Here is a 26,126-nt window from a genome sequence, read left to right as displayed (position 1 = left end):
AGTATTAAAACTTAATATTCAATAGTTATATTAATACCATGTATATAACATCTTAATTGTGTGAGCCTCCTTTGGTTGGGAGGGCGGGGTATAAATCAAATAAATAAATACATAAATGTCCAGATTTAAACAATAGATATTTGCTTGCAAATATGTCAGAGATGACTACTGCATTACACAAGAATTATAATTATTCAATGTTGCAGATTGTTTCGTGCAGGGCTATTTTTGGGCAGGAACGCACAGGAACGGAGCTCCGGCTGGCTTCCAAGTTGGCCACGCCCAGCAGGAACACATTAGCATAATATGCCACACCCAACAGCAGAAATTCATTAAGATTGGCTACATTAAGGGTGTGTGGCCTAACATGCAAAGGAGTTCCTGCTACAAAAAAGCCCTGGGTTTGGACAACAAACAAGGTAAACAGAATAAGAAGCAAAAGGTGGGTGTGGCTGGATGAGCACGCATCTGGTAACATGGGGGTGTGGCCTAATATGCAAATGAGCTCTGCTGTCAGGGGTGTGGCCTAATATGCTAATACGTGTTTTTTCTGTTGGGTGTGGCCTATTATGCTAATGAGTTCCTGCTGGGCTTTTTCTACAAAAAAAGCCCTGGTTTTCTCTAAAAATCTTCGGACATCTGAGTAGATAAAACTTAGAAGAATTTCCCTCACCCTAAAAGAGAAAGTATTCAATGGGAGTTTGTGCCAAGGGGAGACCACTGGGGTTGAGTCATGTCAGCTCCACAGCATGGCCAGTCAAACCAAATGCAAACACTGTTGGAGTGAAGGAGACTCAGCATGCCTGGACGCTGGGGAACACTATGTTTCTCTTTGCATTAGAACCTGATTGCGTGTGTTATCCTCTTACTGAATAGGGTGCTTCTTGTTGTTTAAGCAAAGAGTTCCTCTGACCCCTTCTCTTCCTGTCCCTATGTTTTCTCTGGTCTCTCCTCATGGTCTTCCAAGAAGCAGCATCAGCTACGCTGCCATAGCAGGTGCGGGGACCAGGGCGGATGAGAGTCCAGTGTCTTTGGAATGTTGTGTTTCACTTCTCACCCGCTGTCTTATCTCTTTGCTCAGACAAGTAACCTTGACGCTCTGCTTTCCCTGCACAGCTGGGAACCTGGGTCCATTAGTTTTAGGCGCAATTGATCGCTTTGCTTATTGGCTTGGCTGCATCAGGGGTTCAATTCGAATTGTGTATAACCGTTCCTTTCCCCGCCTGGGCCGTAGTTCTGACAGTAATTGTGCAACCAGATTGACTTGCCTATACTGCTCAATAAACTTGATCCTAGTTGAGGAACGTTGTTGAGACTGTTTGTTGCCAGACTCTGACAGGCAGTACCTCTCTGATATTCGCTCCCGTGAGTGGCCATGCTGGGCAAGCCTGGTCTCGCACGAACAAACCAGACTTCCACTCATCTGATGCTAGAGAACCTAAAAAGTAGTGATGATATAATTTTTCAAATAAGAGGTTTGTAATTTGGTTTTGTTCTCGATTTAAAACAAGTGTACTTTGCAATTAGCATTTAGCATGATATTCAGAGTGAGGAGTGGGCAGTGATAGAAAACCCATGGAAAGGGTATCACTTCTTTCAAACTTGTAATCTCTGTCTTTTCTGCTTCTCATTTTTGTGTCTCTTCTCCTTTCTTGTTATTCTGGTTTGCAACTGATTGTAAGGCTGTAGGCTAGGTTTGTTCTTTTAACTGAAGACTCTAATGTCTAAGGCGTTTTGTAAATAATAAACGTGAGCATTGCATTTTTATTGCTTTCTATTTGGGTGGTCAAAGAGCTAGTCTGAGCTCCAAAGCAACTTTTGTTTCTACTGGCCCTCTTCAGAGCTTGTTGTTAACAAAAACCATCTTCACTATTTTGCATACTAATTTATCAAGCCCCCCCCCTCTCTCTGATCTGTAATTCCATTTCATTGTCTGATGAAGTGTGTGTGTGCACGCGAAAGCTCACAACCTGAATAAAACTTTGTTGGTCTTAAAGGTGCCTCTGGACTCTAGCTTTGTTCTAATGTTGTCCGTGCTTCGGACTCCCCCTGCAGCCTCACAGCTCACCACATGAGGCAGAAGAGCTCACAATCCCAGGTCTGTTTGAAAGGCTGTTTTCCAATGGATGTTTTGCTCTGCTTTAACCTCTTTACAGCGGCACTGTTTTCGGTAGCATCCACCTGACACCATCCTGTATGCACCCCGCTTCTTTGTTTCTCCCTGCTTCCTGTGATCTTTTCCAAATTTCCTTTAGTATGATTTTTTTTTTTGTAAAGATTGCAGTCAAAGTGGCTTTAGATGCCATATAGGCTGGTCCTAGCCACATCAGTGCCATTCTCTTTGCCTCAGCCCCTATGGCTGCAGCAATGAAAGGGTTTTTAAAAATTAAAATAGGAAATAAGTAGGTCATGGCAGTAGATCATTGTAGCAGTATAATGCTATAGGGGCCTAGGAAATCCCATTTGTTAAAAAAAATCTGGGGGAGGGGCGGGCATGGGCAGCTGCGGCTGAGGAGCTGTGAAGAGGGAAGTGTAGGCAAAACTACTGTGTCAGTGCTTGAGAGCTACGTGTAGAAACATCTCCACATGGAAGTAGCTTTAGCTGAGTGGAACCACTAAGGTCCCAACACTGATTATGATCTCAAGAACAAGGGCTGAGAACTTTGCCCTCAACTTCCCGTTCAAACTGGAGTATTCCAACCTAGATCTAAAGCCTCTTGATCAGTGTTCCCTCTAAGCTGAGTTAGTGTGAGCCAGCTCACGTTTTTTTAGCCTCCGGCTCACACATTTTTGTCTCCGCTCAGGAAGGAGGGCTCCAGAGCAAACGAATTTATGCAGTAGCCAAATCACTCGCTCACAACTTTAATGCCAGTAGCTCACAAAGTAGAATTTTTGCTCACAAGACTCCACAGCTTAGAGGGAACATTGCTCTTGATCATCCTGCCAGAAGGAGAAGAAGCAGGAGGAGGAGGAGAGGGAGGGAGGGCTGGATCTATACCCCGCCCTTCACGCGGAGACTCAGAGCAGCTTACAATCTCCTTCCCTTCCTCTCCCCACAACAGACACTCTGTGAGGTAGGTGGGGCTAAGAGAGCTCTGAGAGAACTGTGACTGACCCAAGGTCACCCAGATGGCTGCATGTGGAGGAGTGGGGAATCAAACCCGGTTCTCCCAGATTAGAGTCTGCTGCTCTTGACCACGACACCACACTGACACCGTCCCTTGGGGATGGATGCTTGCTTCACTCGCTGCCATGCTAGTCCCAGGGATGCAGAGAATGAATGAGCGACAGGCTAGTACGGGGGCACCCTGCTGCTCTTCAGGATCATGGTGTCTCCCCTGCTCTTAAGGCCACTTGCTGGGGATATGTGGAACAGTATGAGCCGAACCCCTCTCTTCCCCCCCCTTCCCCCTTCCATTTTCATCTCATGCCAGGGGCAGGCTCAGACTGGGTCTGCTCATCGGTTGCCTTTGGTGGCTGCTGCTGCTGCTGGACTTTCCTTCAGGTTTTTTTTTTACTCCCCCTCCCCAGACGTGTGCTTAATTTTAGGAGGAGGGCCACTTTCAAGGGTACTTGCAAGACTGCCTGCTAGCCCACTGGCCTGTACCCCTGAGGCCTGGCTGGGGGGGATTAACCTCTCTCCCCTACAGCCCCCAGGGCACTCTGTGATGCATCGTCATAAGCTTGACAGACAGGGTGGTGGTGTCACTGTAGCCCGTCAGGATTCTATCCCCCTGGCTTGAAGCCCCATTCAGGACTCTGCCGGGTCTGAGAGTCTGTATCTAGTGTTGAGAGCTGGAGGCAGGGTTGGGGTTCTGTTGTGTAAGAAACAAGCGAGAAACAAAAAGGTAAGAAAAAAACCTGATGGTGGGCCGATAGTTAAAACCTCATATAAACGTATCTTAAGTACAAATAAACGTATTTATTTCGAGAAATTAAAAATGGGGGTGGGGGGGGACAATGAAAGCCTTGTTGAGAAATACAAATAACAAGTACACAAGGACCAGTTATTGTGACCTAACGCGTTTCAGCCCAATCAGGCCTTCTTCAGAGGTCAAATAATAGGAGGTGCGTATAGGCACACGTTACAAAGAAATAACAAAGAATATGTCAGTACTGGACCAAAAGTGGAATGTTCCAAAACAAAATTTATAGACGTGAGCAGGGCTATTTTTGGGCAGGAACGCACAGGAATGGAGTTCCGGCTGGCTCCCAAGTTGGTCACACCCAGCAGGAACTCATTAGCATAATAGGCCACACCCAACAGCAGAAACTCATTAGGATTGGCTACATTAGGGGTGTGTGGCCTAACATGCAAAGGAGTTCCTGCTACAAAAAAGCCCTGGGTTTTGACAACAAACAAGGTAAACAGAATAAGAAGCAAAAGGTGGGTGTGGCTGGATAACCACACTTCTGGTAACATGGGGGGGCAGCCTAATGTGCTAATGAGCTGTACTGTCAGGGGTGTGGCCTAATATGCTAATGAGTTCCTGCTGGGCTTTTTCTACAAAAAGAGCCCTGGACGTGAGACAGGAATGTTTATGAGGCCTCTTGAAATTAAACCCTCTGTCCAGTGCATATGCACAGGTGGTAAATGGTGTTCTTTCGTGTATCTCCCAATTGTGGTTCAGAAAGTAATGATGTAACCAATCAGTGCAAACCAAAATGTCCTCATAGAAAGCAAGAAAGTAAGAAACAATTACATGGGTCTGTATGTTGGGCAGGAATGGGATGTATTGCTTCCCTACAGAATGATGATTTTGATGATTTTAACTTGTTTGATGATTTTAACTTGTTTAACTTGTTTTTATTGTTTTATTGTTCATGACGCCAATGGCCCTGTTAGCCACCCTGAGCCTGCCTCAGCGGGGAGGGTGGAGTATAAATCAAATTAATAAATAATTAGATAGATAAAGATGGATTACAGAAGCAGCTGTCTTGGAGCTGAGCTGGAGAGCAGAGGCCCAGGGGCAGGGAAACTCTGTAGAAGGAGATGCTCCAGTCTTCCTCTTCTTCCCTTGGGCTTGGGTTTGAGGAAATTGCCCAAGCAGACCCCTTGTGCCTGAAGAGAAGAACCGTCTCCCCCATACTTGCTGCCTGGATCAGGTCCTTTCTCCTAGTGGGGCAGCACAGGTCATTGGGTTGCCAAGTACCTACCTATGAACCGGTGGGGGACACATGCTTCCCCGCCGGAAGATTCTTGCTTGTAACACAGGTGCTGCACTATTCCGTCACCCAGATGTGACGTAGCCACGTAGCTGGGCGACGCTCTGGTAATAGAACTGGAAACTCGATGGTACCATCGAGTTTCCAGCCCCATTGCTAGAGCATCGCCCGGCTACGTGCCTATGTCATGTCTGGGCGACGGAATAGTGCAGCGCCTGTGTTTTCCCCGTGGGAATGGTCCTGTGAAGAACTACATATCCCCCGCCGAAACAAGGTAAGTACTTGGGAGCCCTGGCACAGGAGGAGCTCTGCTCCTTTGCTACCCAGCCTGGGTCCAAAACTGGGCAACCACTGCTTGTTTGCCTATGATGGGCTGTCAGAGGAATATGTACAGGGGCATGTGCAACCTTTTTCAGTGCTGTCTCTCTGACTTAGCAACCCAAAAGACTGCTTGAGCATAGAATAGCTCTAGGTTAGGGTTGCTAGGTACCCCCTTGCGGGGATAGCGGGTAGAGTTGCCAGATCCAGGTTGGGAAACTCTTGCAGATTTGGGGAATGGAGCCTGGGGAGGACAGGGACCTCAGTGGGTTACAATGCCATAGAGTCCACCCTCCAAAATGTCTATGTTCTCCAGGGGAACAGATCTCTGTACTCTTTTTCTGGTTCTCCTATACTACTAGTGGAATTCACTGCCAGTGGACATAGAGATGGGAATGAGCATAGATGGCTTTAAAAGAAGGTTAGACAAATGAATGCAGGAGAGTCCCATCAGTGGCTTTCAGCCATGGTGACTAAAGGGAACCTCTGTATACAGACCTCTGAATACCAGGGCTAGGAGGCAGCATCTGGGGAAGGCCTCATCCTCTTTGCCTTGTTGGCTGCCCCTCCAGGGAAACTGGTTGGCCACTATGTGAGACAAGATGCTGGATTAGAGGACCAGTGGTCTGATCCAGTATGCTATGCTAATGTTTTTAATGTTCTGATGCTTTCCAATTGTACTCTATCAATTGTAAATAAAGCTCTCTAATTTTACTCTGTGGGAAGCAGATAGGAACTGGGCAGAGGTCATTTCGGGGGGGAACGCGGGGGAACACAGTTCCCCCGGGTGAGGTGCAGGGGGGTGGGGCACATGACGAAGCCCCGCCCCCTGCTTCCGGCCGCCCCACTTCCAGCCCTCATTCAGCCAGGAGGAGGCAGGAGAAGAGGGAGGGTAAGTTGCTTCCTCCCTGCCTCTCCCCACCCCTGCCTGCCTGGGGCCAGGGAGGGCCTTGGCGGGGCTTCCTCGCACTCCCGCTGGCCTTGCAGGTCCACCGCCGGGCCCCTGATGTCAGGGGGTGTGGCATATGCTGATGAGTTATGCTAATGAGTTCCCCTAGCTCTTTTTCTATGAAATGACCCCTGGAATGGTGTACCTATTTTTTCAATCGGTGTCTCTAATCTGTAGTTCTTGGTGGAAACGTATCATTCCAATGTACTGATTTGGCTGGTCAAACTTCACATTTTATGCTTCACTGTCTGTACGCAAATGCAGTAAACACCAGCTTCAGAAATGTGGCCATTGTGTATATATATGCATGGCCTATGGCCAAATATGAATCAAGACATTTGAAGTAGATATAAATATGGATTTCATGGATAGTTAAGATTTCCAAAATGATCCAACGGGGGTAAAGCCTGTCAAGGATTTCATATAACCAGCTGCGCTTTATACTGTATCACTACAAGGAGATATGTTTCCACTGAATATTACAAAGCATGCTTAGTCAATTCTGGATTAGGTAAAGGTAAAGGTTTCCCTTGCTCGAAAGCCAGTCACATCTGACTCTAGGGTTGCAGTGTTCATCTCCATTTCCAAGCCAAAGAGCCAGTGCTGTCTGAAGACATTTCCGTCGTCATGTGGCCGGCATTACTAGACGTAGCCTTTAGGAAACAGAAGAGATATGAACAGAAACAGGAACTCTAATCTTTTACTTTCTTGCATCAACCACTAGTTTCTATATTCCCTGTGATTGATCCATTGGCCTGGCCTGTGTTTGTTACCTAATCACCTCTCCCTCATGAAAAGAAAGCAGAAGGCATTTGTTGGAGACAAGCCAAAACATTTACTGAGAATCTATAAAAACCAGATGGGCTTTCACCTAACGTAGGAGTTCTCCAACCTTGTTGAGTCTGTGGGCACTTTTGGAACTTTGAGAACATATAGTGGGTGCCACCACAAGATGGCTGCCATAGAAGGTGGGAACAATCACATAATATTGAGAAGGTCAAGCCATGTGAAGTCGTATGATGGAGGCAGATGTTTCCAGACAGATGTTCCACATGCAAGGTGATGTCTCCTGGGTTCTTCTGACCCAGTTCCTAATGCAAAGAAGAAAAAGAAAGCCAGGATAGGCTGTTTGTTTTGGGGAAGGATCTATTGGGCACCAGTGTGTTTCCTGTCAACCTAACAGGGAAGAAAGAAACACATTGGAGATGGTTGGCCTAACTCATACCAGACCAGCTTCCCTACCAGAGTGAACCTAACTAAAGCCTTATAGAAGGAAGGTGTCAAGCCTGCCCTGGGCTCCGGGGGCAGACCCTCCCATGGCCATGACATCTCAAGGCAGGGGAGGTCCGACGGCTCTGGGAGATGAGGCTTGTAAAGAAGAGGGGGAGCGTTGGGGCCTCAGATGGGTAGGGGATGGAGTTGAATGCCACTATGCAGGTCCCTCTACCTCCATGCTTTGGTTCCCCAGCATCTCAGTGTCCTCCCTGGACTCCTGCTTGCTCTTTCTGCATCCAGTGGTTCTGAGCATGTCCTTCCTCCCCGGCCCCTTTGCTTCCCTCTCCTTTATACCCAGCTCCCTCACCCAGCACTGTCTCCTGTCCATGCCTCCCTCTAATTCCTCCCAGCCCTGCCCCCCTTGATAAGCTCTGATGCCTTCCCTGCAGCTGGGGTGTGGTCGGAGCTATGCCGGCGACAGTCTTGGTGGCCCGGGGCTGCACCGCCGGCACCGGTGTGTAGGGTTTCATGTGGTCGTGGGGCTGCTGTCAGCCTCTCCCCAGTGCAGCCAGCCTCTCCTTCTGCTCCCTGTGGCTCCTTGGTGGGGTGTGGTCGGACCGTTGTGTCCCGGCTGTGCTGACGGGGCTCGACAAGGCGGGGTCTTCTTTGTCTACCGGTTCCCTGGGTGAGTTGGTGGTCGTTGGGGTCCCTGGGGTGTGTGGGTTAAGTCCTGGGATCCCTGAACCGGGACAGAAGGGAATTACTCTCAACTATTTCTCGCATCTTTTCAAATGACTCTTCCCTGTCTGAGATTCGGGAACAGAGGTACCTACCTCACCGTCATTTTTTCCCTGGCCATACTTCTTAAAGAAGTGTGAGGAAGCTTGGCTAACTCAGGTATCCCTGAGTGACACCTCTGGACCCTCAAGGCTAGGAACAACCAAGGAGATAATCCAAGTCATGTTTGCTCTATGAATCTGTGCAATAGAAACCCAACTTATCTCTCTAGGGTAGAAAGTGAACCACAGTGTGGTGTGAGAAAGAAATTAATGAAATAATGAACTCTTGCAAGCCCCAAATAGCCATCTGAAAAGGATAGCCCAAAATCCTCTTCTTTTTTTAATCTTTTATTAAAGTTTTCAACAGAAAAATAATAATAATAATGCTAGGTCAGCATTCCACCCACCTGCTGCCCAGAGGGAGGGGGCAGGAGGCAGTGGTGTCTGCGACACATCACTATTCTTCACTACCCCACCAAAGCAAGCAAGTGGTGATGTCAGAAGGAGGAATAGCAGGAGCTGCCACTCACTCACCTGCTTCCTCGCTTCACATGTTGGAGGCTGCTACTGCTCCTAGCAGCCCTTGGTACGTGCTTGCTGGATGAACAAATGACAATGGTGGTTCAAAGGCACAAAGGTGTTCCTTCAGTCTCCCTCTGAATGAGGGCAGGGAGGGTGGAGGCAATGAGGAAAGTTTACTGAAGGACATCTTGACCAGAGTCCCCTGAATCATGGAATCTGCTTGTGACAAGCAGATGGAGGTAGTGAGTCACACCATGATCATTAGGTTCTAAACCATTTCAATTGATCTTAAAGGGGTTTTCAGAGATGGATCAACATGAGTGGTTGGATCCAACCAATTTTTTTTCACTGGTGAAAAGGGAGGAAGGAGTCCTCTTCGGCCACCAAAAAGACTACATTTGAGATCATGGGCCCTGTGTGGACAAATGCTATATGGAACAAAAAAAGGAAAATGAGTAAGATTTGAGTGGGGAATCTGGTTGGATCTGACTTGAAGTTCCTTGAGGAAGATTTTTGAGAGAGAGACATCACTATTTTTAGGGAGATTATATGTTGCCCTGTGATATTTCTTGTTTCAGTGATGGTTGTCTGATTTGGTACAGTTTTGTCCAGTATAACATACAAATTTGAACAAAAAATATTTGCCCGTTTAGGCCCCATCTTTCTCTCAATGCAGTCAGGACCTAAGTATTATTATCAAATTATAGTTCACATAGTTTGAAACAAGTAATAGAAGAAAAGTAACAGAGGCCCCAGTCACACAGGCCAGATAACGTGGGGGGGGAGGCATGGCTGTTCGCCCCAGAGCAAAATAAAGCCTTATCACATGGTCCCCCCCAGTCTCTGTGCTTAGGCTGTTAGCTGGCGATCACACAACAATGCTGCAGCATGGCAAAGATGTGGTGTGGCACGATCACACAAGCGTTTTGCGTTTGTGCGCATGCGCAGTTCCATGGAGCAGCACTGCTTTCAGTTTCATGTTTGTGCTCATGCGCTTATGAAAAACATCCAGTTTGCGATGGGATGTGGATGGGCGCCGGATGCCACGGGATACTAGTACTCCCACGATCAGATGCCCGCCTGTGCCACATGTTTTTCGGATACTAGTACACATCCCTTGGTACATTTTAACTTCGCATCTTTGGCGGGATGCCACGGGTGTGCTACGCTTCCCAGATGTTGCGGTGTGATTGTGCTCCAAAAATCTGCCCAACATTTGTGCCTTTTGCGCTGCAAAATCTCTGTGTGACCGGGGCCAGAGATAATTAAAACAGTTAACTAAAGCAGTAAGCAAAAGTCCATTTACACTGCCCCAGAAGCCCTTTTAAATAATTCTGTCTTGCAGCCTCACCAGAAGAAAAACATAGGCCCCGGTCACACGGAAGGTTTTGGGCCGGGAGAGGGATGGATCGGGGGTGCAGCAAACAGGCGTGATCTCACCCCAACATCTGGGAAGCGGTGCGCACCCGTCCCCGATCCGGCCCTTCAGGCCGAAAATCCACTGGGGGAAAAAACCACCTCCAGAGAAGGACTTACCGGAGACGCCGCAGCAAGCGCGGCCGTCAGATCGCCCGAGCGCCCGTATTTAGGAGCAATTGAGGCTCCCAGCCGAACTGCGCATGCGCACACATGCGCAGCCAGCGGCCTCGTGCTCCGTTTCGTGGCTTTCTCCTGGCATCTGATCGTGCCGGGGAGCAACTGCGTGGCGGCTCACGGGATCTGTGTGATCCCGCCGCCGCGTGTTTCTTTTGGTGCGGCTTTCAAAAGCCGCACTGTGCCCGCATCCCCCCCCCCGTGTGGCAGGGGCCATCATAAAGTATTGACATAGGCAACAGGGTCTGAAATAACAAATTCTGTATGAACAGAAAATGGAAGGAATACACACATCTGTCCCAAACTGGCAAGTGTTTCGTTGGGAAAGGAAATAAGACTGTCGGTTGATTCAGACTGCTTTCCACTTAGTCTCACCCAGTTTTCTATCTAACTGCATCCCTTATCCCACATGGCTTTTGTCCACTCATTTCCCATGATCCTCAGTGTAGCCTTTTTGAGTAGTCAAAGAGGACTCTTCCCTCCTTTTTTACCAGCAGAAAAGTGAGTTTGACCCAACTCTGTACATCTGAACAATTGGGGGGGGGGTTGTTTGTTTTTTTGGGGGGTAACAGTATATCACTCCATAGTTACCAATGTTCTCGTATCCTTTTTGTAATTCTATTTTTTTTTTTTGCAAAAGTTAAAAGTTTTGAAACTAATATATGCTCCAGAATGGCTCAAGCTCTAATCTAACTGAACCTATTTCATAAGCCATTCATAGGCACAGTCCTTTTCCTCAATACCATATTCCAGTCCCCGATGTGTACCTAACATATTCGTGTTACTGGAGCATGGAAGTACCCATTCAACTGGCTGAATATTTACCTCACAAAAACACTGGGGAGATCCCTGTTAGATCAGACCATCTGATCCAGGTTCCCTGGTTCCAGAACCTAGCCTTGACATGGGTAGCAGTGACATGGATGTTGAGAGAAAGAGGGAAAGGAGAGGAGGAGGCAGCAGAGGCAAAAAAATAAGTGGTGATGGAGAGGGAGGAGGAGGAGGCGGTGGCAGCAGTGGTGGGGGAAGTGATTGCAGTGAGATGGTTGAAAATAGGGGGGGAAGAAGAGGTGAAGACAGCTAGAGGGAAGAGAAAGAGGGAAGAAAGTGGGGGTAGTGGGGGATGAGAATTTCCACACCCCACGATTTACTTACAGGTCCCTTGCTTGTTGTTCGCTCCTTGAAATTATAGTTTTGTATCATTTTAATTTATTTTAAAATAGCAACCCCATTTATTTCACACATTTTTATGTCGGTTTATTAAAGTGCTATCGGTGCCTGGTAACTGAGCTTGAAGTGGATGCTGATTTCCTTTTCTTCTCAGAAGGCGTGCTTTATGTTATTGCCTTTGTGGGGGTGGGATGTGAGAATGATTTTCAGGCATACAATTCTCTTCATCGAATCTCTTCTATAATTGCTAGGTGTCCCTTTTCTTTAATGAAGGCACAGCTGTAAAATAAAATCCCCTCACAGAATGTCTACTTTAGTTGTCACATTCAGCTCTTTCATTTCTCCTTTTCAATATTCCCACAATTTCAGCACAGTCGTAACTAGCAGAGTTATACCCTTCTAAGTCCATTGACTTCAATAGTTTTAGAAGGGTATAATTCTGCTTAGGATAGCTTTTTTTCTCTTTAATTTTAAACACTTCCTGCACACAACAATTATCTATTATTTTCCATCTGCTAGTGTCTTCACTCAACTTTCATTCACCGCACATTGTTGTCATATTTCTTTATTTCAGTTTTGTTTTCTCTCCCTCCATTTTGATCACTTCATAGGATTTTCACTCTTTTCTGTGGATGACGGCCTGTTTTCTATCACTTCGTGGTTATTTTTTCTCCTCACGTTGGTCTACTCTTTCCTGTGGATGACGGCCTGTTTTCTATCACTTCATGGTTATATTTTCTCCTCACGTTGGTCTATGGTTCAGTTGGTAGCCTTTATTTTTCTCATAAGGCCAGCCAGAATTCTGAACTGTTAGTTGTATTTTTTTGTCAAACCAAGTATTACTTTCAGTTGTCACCATCTCCCAGCTGCCAGTTCTGTACATCCCCCTCCCCCTTTCATGACTGTCAGAGCTTTTAATGGTTTATAAAGGCCCCTTTTGATAGGAAATCTGCTGAAGGGTCTCCTATTTATGCTGAGATACCACTATTAATTCATGGAATTCATATGCTGCCTCTCCAGTGACTTGAGTGTAATTTATCTGGTTTTTAAAAATGTTCAAATTCTTTACTATTGTTACATTACATGCTCAGGGTCATTAACTGGATAGCTATTTCCACTTGTGTCAATTCCCACTCATAACTTTCACCACGGAGGGAAGGTGGCATGGTATAGTCCAGTCTCATCAGATCTCAGAAGCTAAACAGGGTTAATACTTGGAAGAGACACCACCAAGAAGGGCTCTGCAGAGGAAGGCAATGGCAAACCACCTCTGCTTCTCACGTCAGAGGAAGGCAAAGCTGCAACTTGAAGGCACTTTACATACACACACACACACACACACACACCACTTCAACCACCAGTTGGGATGCCAAATGAAATTTTATTACAGCATCCAGCCAGAGCAATCCAAACACTTCAGCACACCAGTTGGGACGAAGTTCTCAGAGACCTGTGCCTCTCACCCCAAAGAATCTCACTTCCAAACTGTCATAGAGTCAGGAGGAAACAACTCCATGCTAGAGGTAATAAAAGGTTGTACCATACAACACATCTTCAGCTCTTGCAGTTGGCATGAAATTCTCAGCGATTAGAGCCCTCGCCCAAAGGATCTTCCCCATTAAGGTGTAGACATAGAAGAACTTGTCCTGGTTCTACAGCTCATTGAAATTCCCTCCTGCAGAACAAACATCTGTAAACATTCAGGTGAGACTTTAAACATTTTTATGTGCTTCTTCCTGCCAGGATCCTTTCGCAAAAGTAGCAAGAGGCGCTAAGCCTCGCACATACACATGAATTGGACTTGACTGTTGCTTCAGATGTTTGGTATTGCTGATTTTTTAAAAAATTGCATCTATTTATTGTATTTTAGCAGTTAATTTTTTTATTCAGACAAATATTTTAATGCATTTTAATTAATAAATCAATAACAGACTTGTTCTAGTATTATAATTTTAGGGCTTTTCTTCCAGCCCCTATGTGCCATTTAATGTAACCATGGGCTATCCATAGAGAAACTGGTGGACATGCTTGGAGATAAATTGCACCAGTGTATCCTTAGGCATCCCTGTGCCACCAGAAAAATAACCAGACTTGGCTTAATCTGTTTTGAGTCTGGGGCTGCAGTCACACACACTAAATAATCCACTTTCAATCCACTTTCAATACACTTTCCAACTGGATTTTGTCAGTTCACACAGTAAAATCCCATTGGAAAGTGCACTGAAAGTGGATTGAAAGGGGATTATTTCTTGTATGTGACCACAGCCTGAGAGTCAGAAGACATTTGACTGAGGTTAGTTGCCATTCTGAAGTTGACAAATAAGGCATGCTCAGGTCAGATGGTGATGGGTTAACCAAAACTACCTCCCTGCTGCTGATGGCCACTTTAGAAAATGTCCTGTTTCAGACTGGATCTCCCCTCCCCCAGTCAACACCCTTTGTAAAAGGGAGAGGGTTCAAGGTCCTCCCCTCTCCCAAATGGCTACTCTGTTGCCTAAAGCCAAAAATTAATCTGTCCTCATCCACCTCTCTCTGAGTTTTAATCACACATAGAATTTGCTGAGTAACGTATTTGCTGGAAGGCTTGCTTCCGCAGAGAAACATTCCTCTGTGTAGTTCTCGTTGCTGCTTTGAATGCAGAGGCATTTGCAGTGTTCATGGGATATCCACATGCAGGCCCATACGTACAGTGGGGCCTACGAGGTCCCAGCACCCCCACCCATTTGCCAGGCACCTCCATCAATCACCTGGAGCAGGAGGGGCAAGGAGGAGGCCTTCCTGCCCTCATTGGTTGTCTGAGTGGGTTTCTAGTTTCATTCTCACATCTCTTTGCTAACTCTTGCATTTACGTGCCAGTTTGCTGACATCCATTGATCTTACCAGCCACCTGATCCAATGTCACCTCTGCATATGCATCTTGGCTCTTTTTTACTATTTTAAGGTGACAATAAAGAATCATCATTGTCAACAAGGGAGTGCAAAGAACCATTAAAGATAGCAATACTTAAGGCCTATTCCACTATCCACCGTATATATGAAAGCTTATCTCTCCACTGTTAAGGTGCCCCATTAACAAAAAATAGGCACCTGGTTAAAACATTTCTGGGTACAGCCCTGTCCACGTGACAGGTTCCCCCCCCCTTTCCTCAACTCAGCCCCCTGTAGGTGCCATTCCTCCACCACATCAGAGAACTGGGGGGGGGGCTTTTAAAACAAAGTTGATAATTGCATACCGTTAAGGTTTGATAACTATAGCTGCTTTATCAGTGATCTCTCTATCTCTATAATGTTATAGTGCTATAGCAATAAAGCAATTAGGATTTTTTTTAATCTCCCCATAAATACATGGTATGCAAGTGGACCAGTGTCAGTGGCTGAAGTCTTGTGGCAAAAACATGGAAAATGGGCATATTCACCTGTCCTTAATTCCCTCTCACCATTCGTCTCCCTGAAAAAGATGACCAGTCTGAAACGACCCTGCATTTTTCTCTTCGCCCTAATCTGCTATGCGGCTGTACTCCTGGGGCACTGTGGGGCTGCTTGCGAACTGCCACCCACCCCTTCCAGTGATGCTTCCCCAGAGGAAATGGACAAGTTTATTATGAACATGTATGACTTTATCATGGCAGAAAAGCAAAGCAAAAGGTAAGAGGCGTTCTCTTGTATTACGTATTGATTTGTTCGTTTAGAAGATTTGTATGCTGGCTCTCAAAGCAGAAACAACAAGAACATTATTTTAAAAAATAAAACTCATCAGTCTTAAATCAAGACAGAAAGCAAGCTGTGAAACACACTAGGAGCATTTAAAAAAAAAAACCTCAACCTAAAACTATATTCAACCATGGAAAATAACACCCGTAAAATGGCCCTAAGGCAAGAAGCACACCATTAAACACAGCTTTAAAATATTGAAACCTTAAATTAAGAATCTGGGTGAAGGGAATATTAGGGCCTGGTGCCTGATCAGCAGGAGAACATTCCAGAGGTGAGGCACAACCACGGAAAAAGCCTGTCTTGATGTGAGACATTCTTATTGGGAACATTTATTGGTTAATATAGCAGAGTTTGCCCAGTCACGGAAGCATGATATTGTGTGCAGTAAATAAACTCCCAAGAACTACATTGCAAAAGGTAAAACTTACATTTATTCAAGTGGATTCAGTTCACATTCGGGTAGCAGCTGAAAGGAGAGAAAGAATCCTGATCTAAAGAATACTATTCCCCATAACAAATGACCGGCTGATCCTGCATCATGTATGTGGAAGTAAGAGGTGAAGAAGTCAGGGCCACATCAGCAGTAGCAGCAGAAAAGAAAAATCGAGGTGTTGGGGGGGAAAGTCTTTTTATTGTTATTCTTTCTTGATCCCAACACATTTCACCTATGGCTTCATCAGAGGAATCTCCACTAACACAAGCTTCTAATCATACCTGGGTCCCGGTCACATGGGCCAGAAAATGCGGGGGGGGGGGAGCATGGCTGTTTGCCCCAGAGCAAAGTAACGCGCAACAGCCCGATCACGTGTCCCGTGGAGGTCCCGTGGGTATGCCGTTAGGTGCCGATCACACGGCAAAGAAGCAGCGCGATCACACTGGCAATTGCTAGGAGTGGCAAACTGGATTTTTTCCCCTCACCACAGTGTGCGCATGTGCCAGTGGGCCAGTGGGCATTTGTGCGCATCCTGTGGAGACTAAAAAAAAACACCATCTGGTTTGCAACGGGACATGGGCGGGTACCAGATGCCATGGGATTACAGCGGAAACACAATCAGATGCCTGCCCTTGCCCCGCATTTTCCTGAAACTAGTACATTGTATGTACTAGTTTTTTACTCCGTATCTTCGGCAAGAAGCCATGAGTTAGCCACGGGTGCACTACACTTCCCAGATGTTGCAGTGTGATCACGCTCGGAAAATCCACCTATCATCCGTATCTTTAGTGCGGCAAATGCTCCGTGTGAATGGGACCCTTGAGCATTAGAATAAAGTCAAGCTCACCTGCTTGGAAGTAAGAGGACATGGCTTCTACAGGAGAGACCTGTAAATGCGGCTGACTCCGTGAAGAGCCATTGGAAGGAGGAGGGTGATACAGAACAAAGAACACAAAGAGAGAGGAAAGAAGCTCCCATGTTAAGAACAAAGACAGGCATCCCATTAAGGAGATAACACATATACACATCTAGAGCAATGTAGCGCCCCCAATGTCCAGGCATGCTGAACTGCATTTCTCCAACAGTTACAGGTATATTAAACTACTGAGAAGCATTGCTTGCTGGAAGATGCAGTCTGATGCCATGAAACAGATAATCAGAGTGGGATTTGGCCTGGCCCAGGATTACCTCACTTGTGGATAGGACTTCCAATCCCCAGGTTTTGTCTGGAGATCTCCTGGGATTACAATTGATCTCCAGACAATAGAGATCAGTTCACCTGGGGGAAAAATAGCTACTTTGGAAGGTGGAGTCTATGGCATTGAAGTCCCTCCCCTACCCAAACCCTGCCCTCCTCAGTCTCCACACACACACACCCAAATCTCCAAGTGTTTCCCAATCTGGAGCTGGCAACTCTACTTGTGCATGAATTGTTTTGTCTGTTGGAGTTATAAAACCTGGCTTGGGATTTAAATTGTGACTCAGTGGCCTGACATACATCTCTGCTTGCCACACACCTCACCTTTGCAGGTGGGTTTGGGAAGAGGCCCTTAATTGAGGGCTGGACAGTACAAGAGGAGGCAGTCCTATAGTAATATATTCTTGTCACATAAGGCATCCTTTCCCCAGGGGCTCACAGCTTCTTGCTGTGCCAGGGCTCCCCACCTCGTACAGGGAAATAATTTCTAATAATGGATTGTGCTTCTCGTCTGCTCTGTTGGGACTTCCACAGGCCTCAGCCTGGGAAGTGAGGGGTGTGTGCAATCTTTACCTCAGTCTTACTCTTCTGTTTTCATCGCTCCAGTCCTCTCTTTGGGAACTATTGGAGCTGACCAGGAAGTCCTCCTTGGCCCTGAGGTGTGAGGGTTTATATATCTCACCTAGGGTTGCCAGCCCGGTGCATGGGGGGCAGGGGGTGGAGTCACAATGTTCACAACTACTGATGTCCTTTCCAGTGCAAACCAGGCAGTGATGTCACCTGTTTGGTGTGGCACTCAAGGATCCCTCTGAAACTCTATGGTAAAACCATAGTGTTGCAGGCGACTCCTAAATCATCGTGCCAACATTGTAACATCACTTCTGGCTTTGCGCCAGAAGTGACATCATGGCATGAGCACAGCATGGATCCCCCCTACCCCCGTTTGGTATCTGCTCTCGGCCAGCTAGGATTGCCAACCTCCAGGTGGCGGCTGGAAATCTTCTATTATTACAATTGACCTCCAGGCAACAGAGATCATTTCCCCTGGAGAAAATGGCCACTTTGGAAGGTGGACTCTATGGCCTTATACCACATTGAAGTCCCTCCCCTCTGCAACTTCACCCACCTCAGGCTCCACCCCCCAAATCTCCAGGTACTTCCCAACCTGGCAACCCTACGGCCAACAAAGCAGTGACTGCTCTAACCCCACACCTGTCAGGCTTTGGTCATCATACTCTGCCCCCAGCTGGCCACACTTCCCTGCTGGAGTCGTAGATTGGCTACCGTAGGGAAAAAAATCCAGAGCAATCTCCCAGCTGATATTTGTAAATGTGTTTCAGTTCTGTTTGGACTGGTCACCAGGGTGGCATGCTGTGATTGTTGACAGTTTAAAATCATAGCACTTTGGTTCTTTAAGAAATGGTCGTTTTCTAGACTGGTCTTCAATTTTTCTTGACAGTCAGGTTCCATTTCAAGCCTTTTGAATCCGGGGGTGGGGGGGATAAGGTATGAACTGGGATAAATTTGGACTTGGGAGGGATTCATCCCTGAAAGGGATGAAGTTAGCATTGGAAATCAGTCTCTTCAGATGTGCAGACTATTTTTCCTTATCACTTGGGACAGGCATGATCAGTACACACTTTTGTGATGTTATAAGGAGTGGCCTGCCACCTCAAAAAGTCTCCTCTGTAGCTTGGCCTCTCCAATTATAAACCTAGCAATATGAACCCCTTTGCTGGCACTGCAAGCTCTGAATGGCTGTCGTGTGTGCCTTGGTGGGCCTCACTGGATTTGTGAATGCAACGAGTTGAAGGAAAACTGGTTGCCTTTAATTTCTTTCTCTCTCTGCCAGGGACCTGGATGGCCATTTGGCTATCCAGGCATTCTGAGGACATCCTGGCATTTCCCCTGAACTGCTTTTCGAACCATGCAGGTAAGATGGGTTTTTGGCATACGATTAATTCTGGAAACCTGCATTTGCAGAATGGTGCTTAATTTGCAAAATGAGAGGGGTCAAGAAACAAACGTTTATTAAAATCATGTGGTCCACAGAAGTCATTGGTGCTCTACCAGTGGAGAGGACACAGTATTCTGCATGTGCACAGAGGAATTGCCCTCTTCGATTTGAGTTCACATTTGGTGGGGTTGAACCCTAACAGTAAAACTGAACCTCTCCAGTTGATGGAAGCAGACTAAGGGAAGAGCCTGTCCCCTTACTGAGATCCTGCAGTGCTGTGACTACCACCCATCACTGCAAGTAGCACTGGGTAACTTGGAAGGGAAGTCACCATTTCTGCCCTTTCTTTGCAGAGACTTTCCTTGGTTTGCAGTGCAGTGTATGGCTTGTAATGAATGGCTTGTGATAGGACAGAGGATTTATGCCCCCCCCCCATTTATATGAGGATTGGAATGGTTTTGGGATTGGTAGAGTGGGCTTGAAAGAGAGCAGGGGGAAACAGAGCTATCTTCACTTGACGGGCATCTAATAGACCTCTCCGTTGTCTGTTTCAGGGCTGTGTCTTCACCCAGTGGCATAAGTTGGACAATACCACACTAATCACACATGCTAGATGGAAAGCTAGTGTCTTCCTGATTCTCTATGTCTTCCCTTTCTTGGGGAACCCATGTCTTTTCAAAGAGGCCACCACAACCCCTTCTGAAGAATCCTTTTTCTCCTCCCCAATAATGGAATAATTGATCAACATTGAATAGATGCAGTTTATCTCTGTGTGTGTGTGCCTGTGTGGGTGTGTGTTTCCCCTTCTTTTGAAGTCATAGATCTGACACACTGAAAGTGCAAAGATAATGTGGACTGTTGGTGGAAGGAAGAATGCAGAAGTAACTTGAATACAGTCAAGTCAGTACCTTTATTGGCATAGGTTATCAGAATAAACAACAGAAAAAGTAGTTTTTAACATACAGAAAAAGGAATCATCCATCAAAAGATTTAACCTTATGCTCCCTAATCCTTATAACAATTAGAAAATACCTTGCAACTGAATAGGTAATATAGGGACGCTGGTCCGACAAAAGAAGGAAAACAAGCCTCTTGTCAGAATAGCCATGGAAATTATGCAAGAGGGGGCTAATTTAAAAAATCCCACATTTTAACATAGAAATGGCAATAGAGCAAAATATGGGCTACTGATTCTGGCTTTCTGCCTCTACATAAGCAGAGTCTTTCATTAGAGGGGACACTTGCAAATCTCTCAGAGAGAACTGCTGATGGGAGGACACTGAATCCTGTGAGCATAAAAGCTTGGCATAATGGAGGGGCTGTAAAGTGTGAAAAGTAGGCTGTTAGAACCCCATAACCAGGTGTGATACCAAACTCCAAAGGGAAGCATGTCCTGCTTGCTAAGGAACACTGAGGCTGCGGTCACATGGGCAGGAAAATGCGGGAAGGAAGCGTGGCTGTTTGCCCTGGGGCAAAATAACGCACGGTTGCACGAGCAGACATCCCGTGGAGGTCCCGTGGTAGGGGGGAGGTGCCGATCACACCACAATCCTGCAGCTCGGCAAAGAAGCGGTGTGCCGTGGCAAACAGGTAGGTTTTTTCTGTACACTGATGTGTGTGCATGCCCTGGTGAGTGCTTGTGCGCATCCCGAGGACACTTGGAAAAAAAACTTTTTGCGAGGGGACATGGGCGGGCGCCGGATGCCATGGGATTCCACCGGAAATGCGATCACGCGCCTGCCCTTGCCCCGCGGTTTCCGGAAACTAGTACCTCCGAGGTACAAGTAGCTGCAAGGCCGGCGGCGGCCGGGACCGTTGGGGGCGGGGTGTGTGGCCTCATGACACACTTCCGGTGATGTCAGGGGGTGTGGCATATGCTAATGAGTTATGCTAATGAGTTCCCCTAGCTCTTTTTCTACGAAACGACCCCTGTGTGATACCGAACTCCAAAGGGAAGCATGTCCTGCTTGCTAAGGAACACTGAGTCTGTTTTTCAGTGTCCAGAAGTCTCTGTTTCAAGGGTCTAAAAATTTGGGATTCTTCTAACATAAGAAGAGAATTAAAAGGGATGCCTATAGACTGTATTGTCCGCAAAATTAAGTGTGACCCATTAGATGGAAAAGAATCAGAAAGCATAAAATGTACATAACTGGTAGATTCTGTCCTATAGTGAAGGCATAACCAAAATGTCATTGTTAAGAGTTAAGCTCTAGTCTCTAGGAGGCGCTGCCTTATCTCCAAGCACATGGCCACATAGACAGTTTGAGACCCCCAAAATGCAGTGCAGGAATATCACCTGGACTTGCTCAACCTGGAGAATGAAAGCGCAAATCCAAATGAGAATTCCCACAAAGTATTTGGGCTGCCGATTTTGCATTAAAAACACGAATAGCCACAGGTACAAATTGGGTACCCTTCACATAAAATAATCTTGCTACATTTGGCCAACTTTACTACTTGTTTCTGCTGTGCTATCCAACTGTTATTATACTGAAAAAGGACTCCCAAATAGTCAACGTATTTAACTTGTTCAATGTTGTTACCTTTGATGTACCAATTAAAACATCTCCAGGATCTCGAGAACACCATAATTTTAATTTCTCAAAATAAATAGATGAAAGGTTTGTCTCATCGTAAGATACAAAAGCAAGTAGGAGGCGCTGAAGACCCTTTCGGGAACCTGAATACATGACATAAGTTTACTCATTAGAGCTAAGTCCCATAACAGATGCCTAATGCAGGCATTTTTGAGGATTCCGAATATTTGGTAAATACAAGTCTTGCTGCAACTGTAAGATGGAACAGCAGGTATTTTTGAAGACTCCCAATATTTGGTAAATACAGGTCTTGCTACAACTGTAAGATGGAACAGTTGTATTTCCTGTTTCTAAGGGACAGATCCTTTTTAAAAAAGCAAACAGATTTTGGGATCCAGAGGTCTATTTATCGTAGGTTGTTGGAAAAGCTACTCTGGAACTGAGGGGATTAAGAAAAGAGTGAGTGATGCTTCTATTAGTATATTAATCTTTTGTTAGTATTAATCATATCTTCTTTTGGCTTCTTCCACGGGTTGTCAATCGTCTTTCATCTTATCCTGTAAAAACAAATATAAATATTAGTAGTGTCCCTTTGGTTTTTTGTTAGTAAAGTCTTTTCATGCGCTTTCCGAATCAATCTTCATGTTCTGGGCTGTCTTCCTTTTATAATGGATCCTGTTTCTAAGGGACAGCTCCTTTTTTAAAAAGCAAACAGATTTTGGGATCCAGAGGTCTATTTATCATAGGTTGTTGGAAAAGCTACTCTGGAACTGAGGAGTCAGCCTGCCCTAGAAAGGTCAAGATGGGTAGCTGTGTTACTCTGTCTGGAACATTTAAGGAATAACGTTAGGCTCATAATGGATGTGTTAGAATTTTATGAAAGTAATCCTGGTAATCAACTAGCCCTTTTATTCCTAGACGCCGAGAAGGCATTTGATAACGTTAGCTGGGAGTTTCTACTGAGACATTTCAAACATTGGGATTGTGGAGAAACCTTTTTTGGTCTAATACAAGCGATATACCAGCAACAAGAGGCTAAGATAGGTTTTAATGGCTATCTAACAAGTAAGATACAAATACAAAAGGGGACAAAAGGCAAGGTTGCCCTCTGTCCCCTTTATTGTTTATTTTTGCGATAGAATTATTCAATGATATGGTGAGAGAAGATACATCTATTAAGGGGCTATGTGTTAAGGGTGAACAATTTAAACTACTGGCATATGCCGACGATTTGGTTTTAGTACTGGAAGATCCTATCCCATCATTAACACAAGTGTTACAAAAGCTGCAAATTTATGGTCAAGTAGCGGGATTGAAAGTAAATCTTCAGAAATCTAAAATAATTACAAAAAACTGTCCTAAGGAAGTTGAAAAGAGAATTCAAGAGGTAACAGGATTTATAATAACTAAGAAAATCAAATATCTAGGAATTTGGATAACAAATAAGTGCTGTTCACTATACAGGGATAATTATAAAAGTATATTGGTAGATATTAAAAAAGATCTAGATAGTTGGAGGGGTCTACAACTTTCAATGTTAGGAAGAATTGCCACAATTAAAATGGCCATCCTACCAAAAGTAATGTTTTTGTTTCAAACAATACCTGTTCTGAAGAACCAGGAATTTTTCAAATAATTAACCAAAAGCTGCTCTGCGTTTATTTGGCAAAAAAGGAAACCGAGATTTAAACTACAACTAATGCAAAGTAAGAAGGAAATAGGTGGCTTAGCAATGCCGGTGTGGGAGCTATATTACAAGGCTGCGGTCTTAGTATGGGTCAAGGAATGGGTAACACTCTCCAACACCAGACTTCTAAAGCTAGAGGGGTTTGACCTCCCACAGGGGTGGCATGCCACATTGTGGTTTGATAAAGAAAAGAAATATTTTGAATGGCATTATCTAAGAAGTTCACTGATAAGAAGTTGGAGGGAGGTTAAACTACAGTATTATAAGAAGATACCCAGATGGGTGGCTCCTATTGAGGCATTAGAGATACCAGTATTGTATGCGCATGGTGGAAAATGTTCTTATGATACTCTGCTAGATAGTATGAATAACTTAAAGTCAAAAGAAACCCTGAAAAATCAAAAAATAGAGTTGACTTGGTTACAGAATATGCAACTGAAACCAAGATTTAAGGAAGATACGAGAACTGGTTTTTATGGGAAAGCAACCGATTTAGACAAGGTATGGCTCGCATCAGAAGTGCAACTGATAAAAAGCCTATATAGTATCCTATTAGAGGGAAAAATACAAGAAGAGGTTGTATGGGCCAGTTTAAGAGCGTGGAATAAAGACCTAGGGTATAGTATAGACCAGAGTAAATGGTTAAAGATGTGGGATATAAATATGAAAATCACGAGGGCCACAGCATTTAAAGAAAATATCTACAAAGTTGCCCATAGGTGGTACTTATATCCTTCGAGATTGGCAAAATTTTCTAAAACAGCGACGGATATATGTTGGAAATGTCATCAGAACATAGGCACATACTTTCATATGTGGTGGACGTGTGCTAAAGCTAAAGACTACTGGGAGAAGGTTAAAAATATGTTAGCAGAAGTTATGGAAATAGAAGTACGATTGCAACCAGAAATTTTTTTGTTAAATATTACATCAGAAATAGCTGGGAAAGAAAAGAAAAAATTGTTGTTACATTGTATTACAGCTGCCAGAATGTGTTATGCTAAGTATTGGAAAACTGAGAAGACTCCTGACAAGATAGAAGTGTTGCAAAAATGGTTTGAAGTCGCCGAAATGGATAAATTGTCAAATATGCTAAACGGGAAAGATGAAGAAATAGCTAATAAAAGATGGAAAAGACTTTTAGAATGGAATGTTAAACACAATGGCTAAGAGGAACTCTATGAGGAATACATAAGGCTGTATGCTCATCTGTATTATTATTGATTAGTACGAGTTGTTATGTTTTGTTCGGTCTGGGTGTGGTGTTTGGAAAAATTAATAAAAATATTTTTTTTAAAAAAAAAGACGTCCGCCTGCTATGTGTTTTCCGGATACTAGTGCACTTTCCTTGGTACTTTTTAACTCTGCATCTTCGGCGGGACGCCACAGGTTGGCCATGGGTGCGCTATGGTTTCCAGATGTTGTGGTATGATTGCGCCCCGAAAATTCGCCCAACATTCGGGCTTTCGCGTGGCAAATTCTCCGTGTGACCTGGGCCAAAGTCTTTAAGGTCTTGCTCTTTTCTACTGCCCTAGAAAGGGTTTACTGCCTCTGAAGAAGCAAATTCATAGCTTGGAGCTGCTGCTGGGTCCTGGACTATAGTTGGAGACTGGGGGAGGGACTTCTTCTGCAAGTGGGGCCCTTTTACCAGCTTCAGCTGATATGCTAGCTGTGGCCATTTGTCAAATGTGTTATTTGGCCATGGCAATCCAAGCTCTGTTCACATCTATGTTAGATTAATATAATGCACTTAGAAGAGAGTTTCTACTTGTTTTTCCCCCTCTAGCGGGACTCCTGAGTCTTTAACAGCTGATTGGCAGGCAGAAATTCAGCAGGTGAAGTCTGCCCTAACTTGTTGGATGTCTATCTATTATACATCTGGTAAATATGTGCATAGTAGTCATGCCTTTGCTAAAAGCCACATTCTCTCTAATCCCTTCACCCCAGATTTTTTCCCCCAGGGGTGGGTAGGCTGTTATGTAATTAAGACGGAAAGGCAAAAGGTCATGTACAGCTGCATTATTTAACTGATTAGATTAATTGAACTTGCAAGGGAAGGGTGGTAGGGAATACCTCTGCCAACGGCTGAGTGAGTTCAGGGCTGAACTTCGATCCCTTTTAGTTGCAACTACATAAGCCTGGATGTGGGTAACCTGCCAGGCCAGAGGCTCAAGGATGCTGGAGTATTGTGCCATTTGTTTACGTTAGCTAGATTTGAGTCCAGTAGTACCTTGAAGGGTAGGAAGCCCTGCTGCCTCTGGAATCTATAACATCAGCCTGTGCCAGCCGCCTGTAAGACACCTGGAGTAGACCTAGGAGCCGGTTATGAGTAGAAATAACTAATATGGTCGCCATCATGATTTAGCAACAACAGTACTAGCACTTACTGCACTGTTAACTGGTTTTAGCATTTTGAGAGACAAGGCATCCTGTTTGTTTAAGTTGTATATGTGGTGTTCTTTTCTAAGCCATTTGGAATCACCACTGGGGAGAAATGCGGAGTAGAGATACTCGAATAAATATAAAAACTAAACAGGGGCATCAGATTTGTTGAAAAATTGTAATTTCTTTTTAAGATGCAGATCACCAAATGGGACACACCTCCTTAGAAGACGCATTGCTCCTTTCACAAAGCAAAGAATACCTGTTTTGAGATTGTGTGCATAATATAAAAGCAAAGGTGTTTTTTCTTCCCTTCAGAACTGTTTAACTCGCATGTCAATAGAGTTCATTAATTTATCAGCTAGGTTCTAAGCTTTTTGAAGTGGGAACCACCTCTCAACTGTTTTTAGATCCAGGAAACACCCATTTCCCCTCTCACCAATATAAAAATCAACAATCTCAGATTTGGTTAACACAGAACAAACCAATGTTTTAGTTTTCATTGC

The sequence above is a fragment of the Gekko japonicus genome, unplaced genomic scaffold, assembly GCF_001447785.1.
Source record: "Gekko japonicus isolate JY-2015 unplaced genomic scaffold, Gekko_japonicus_V1.1 scaffold3052, whole genome shotgun sequence".
NCBI lineage: Eukaryota > Metazoa > Chordata > Lepidosauria > Squamata > Gekkonidae > Gekko > Gekko japonicus.
Note: the sequence above shows the minus strand (reverse complement) of the source record.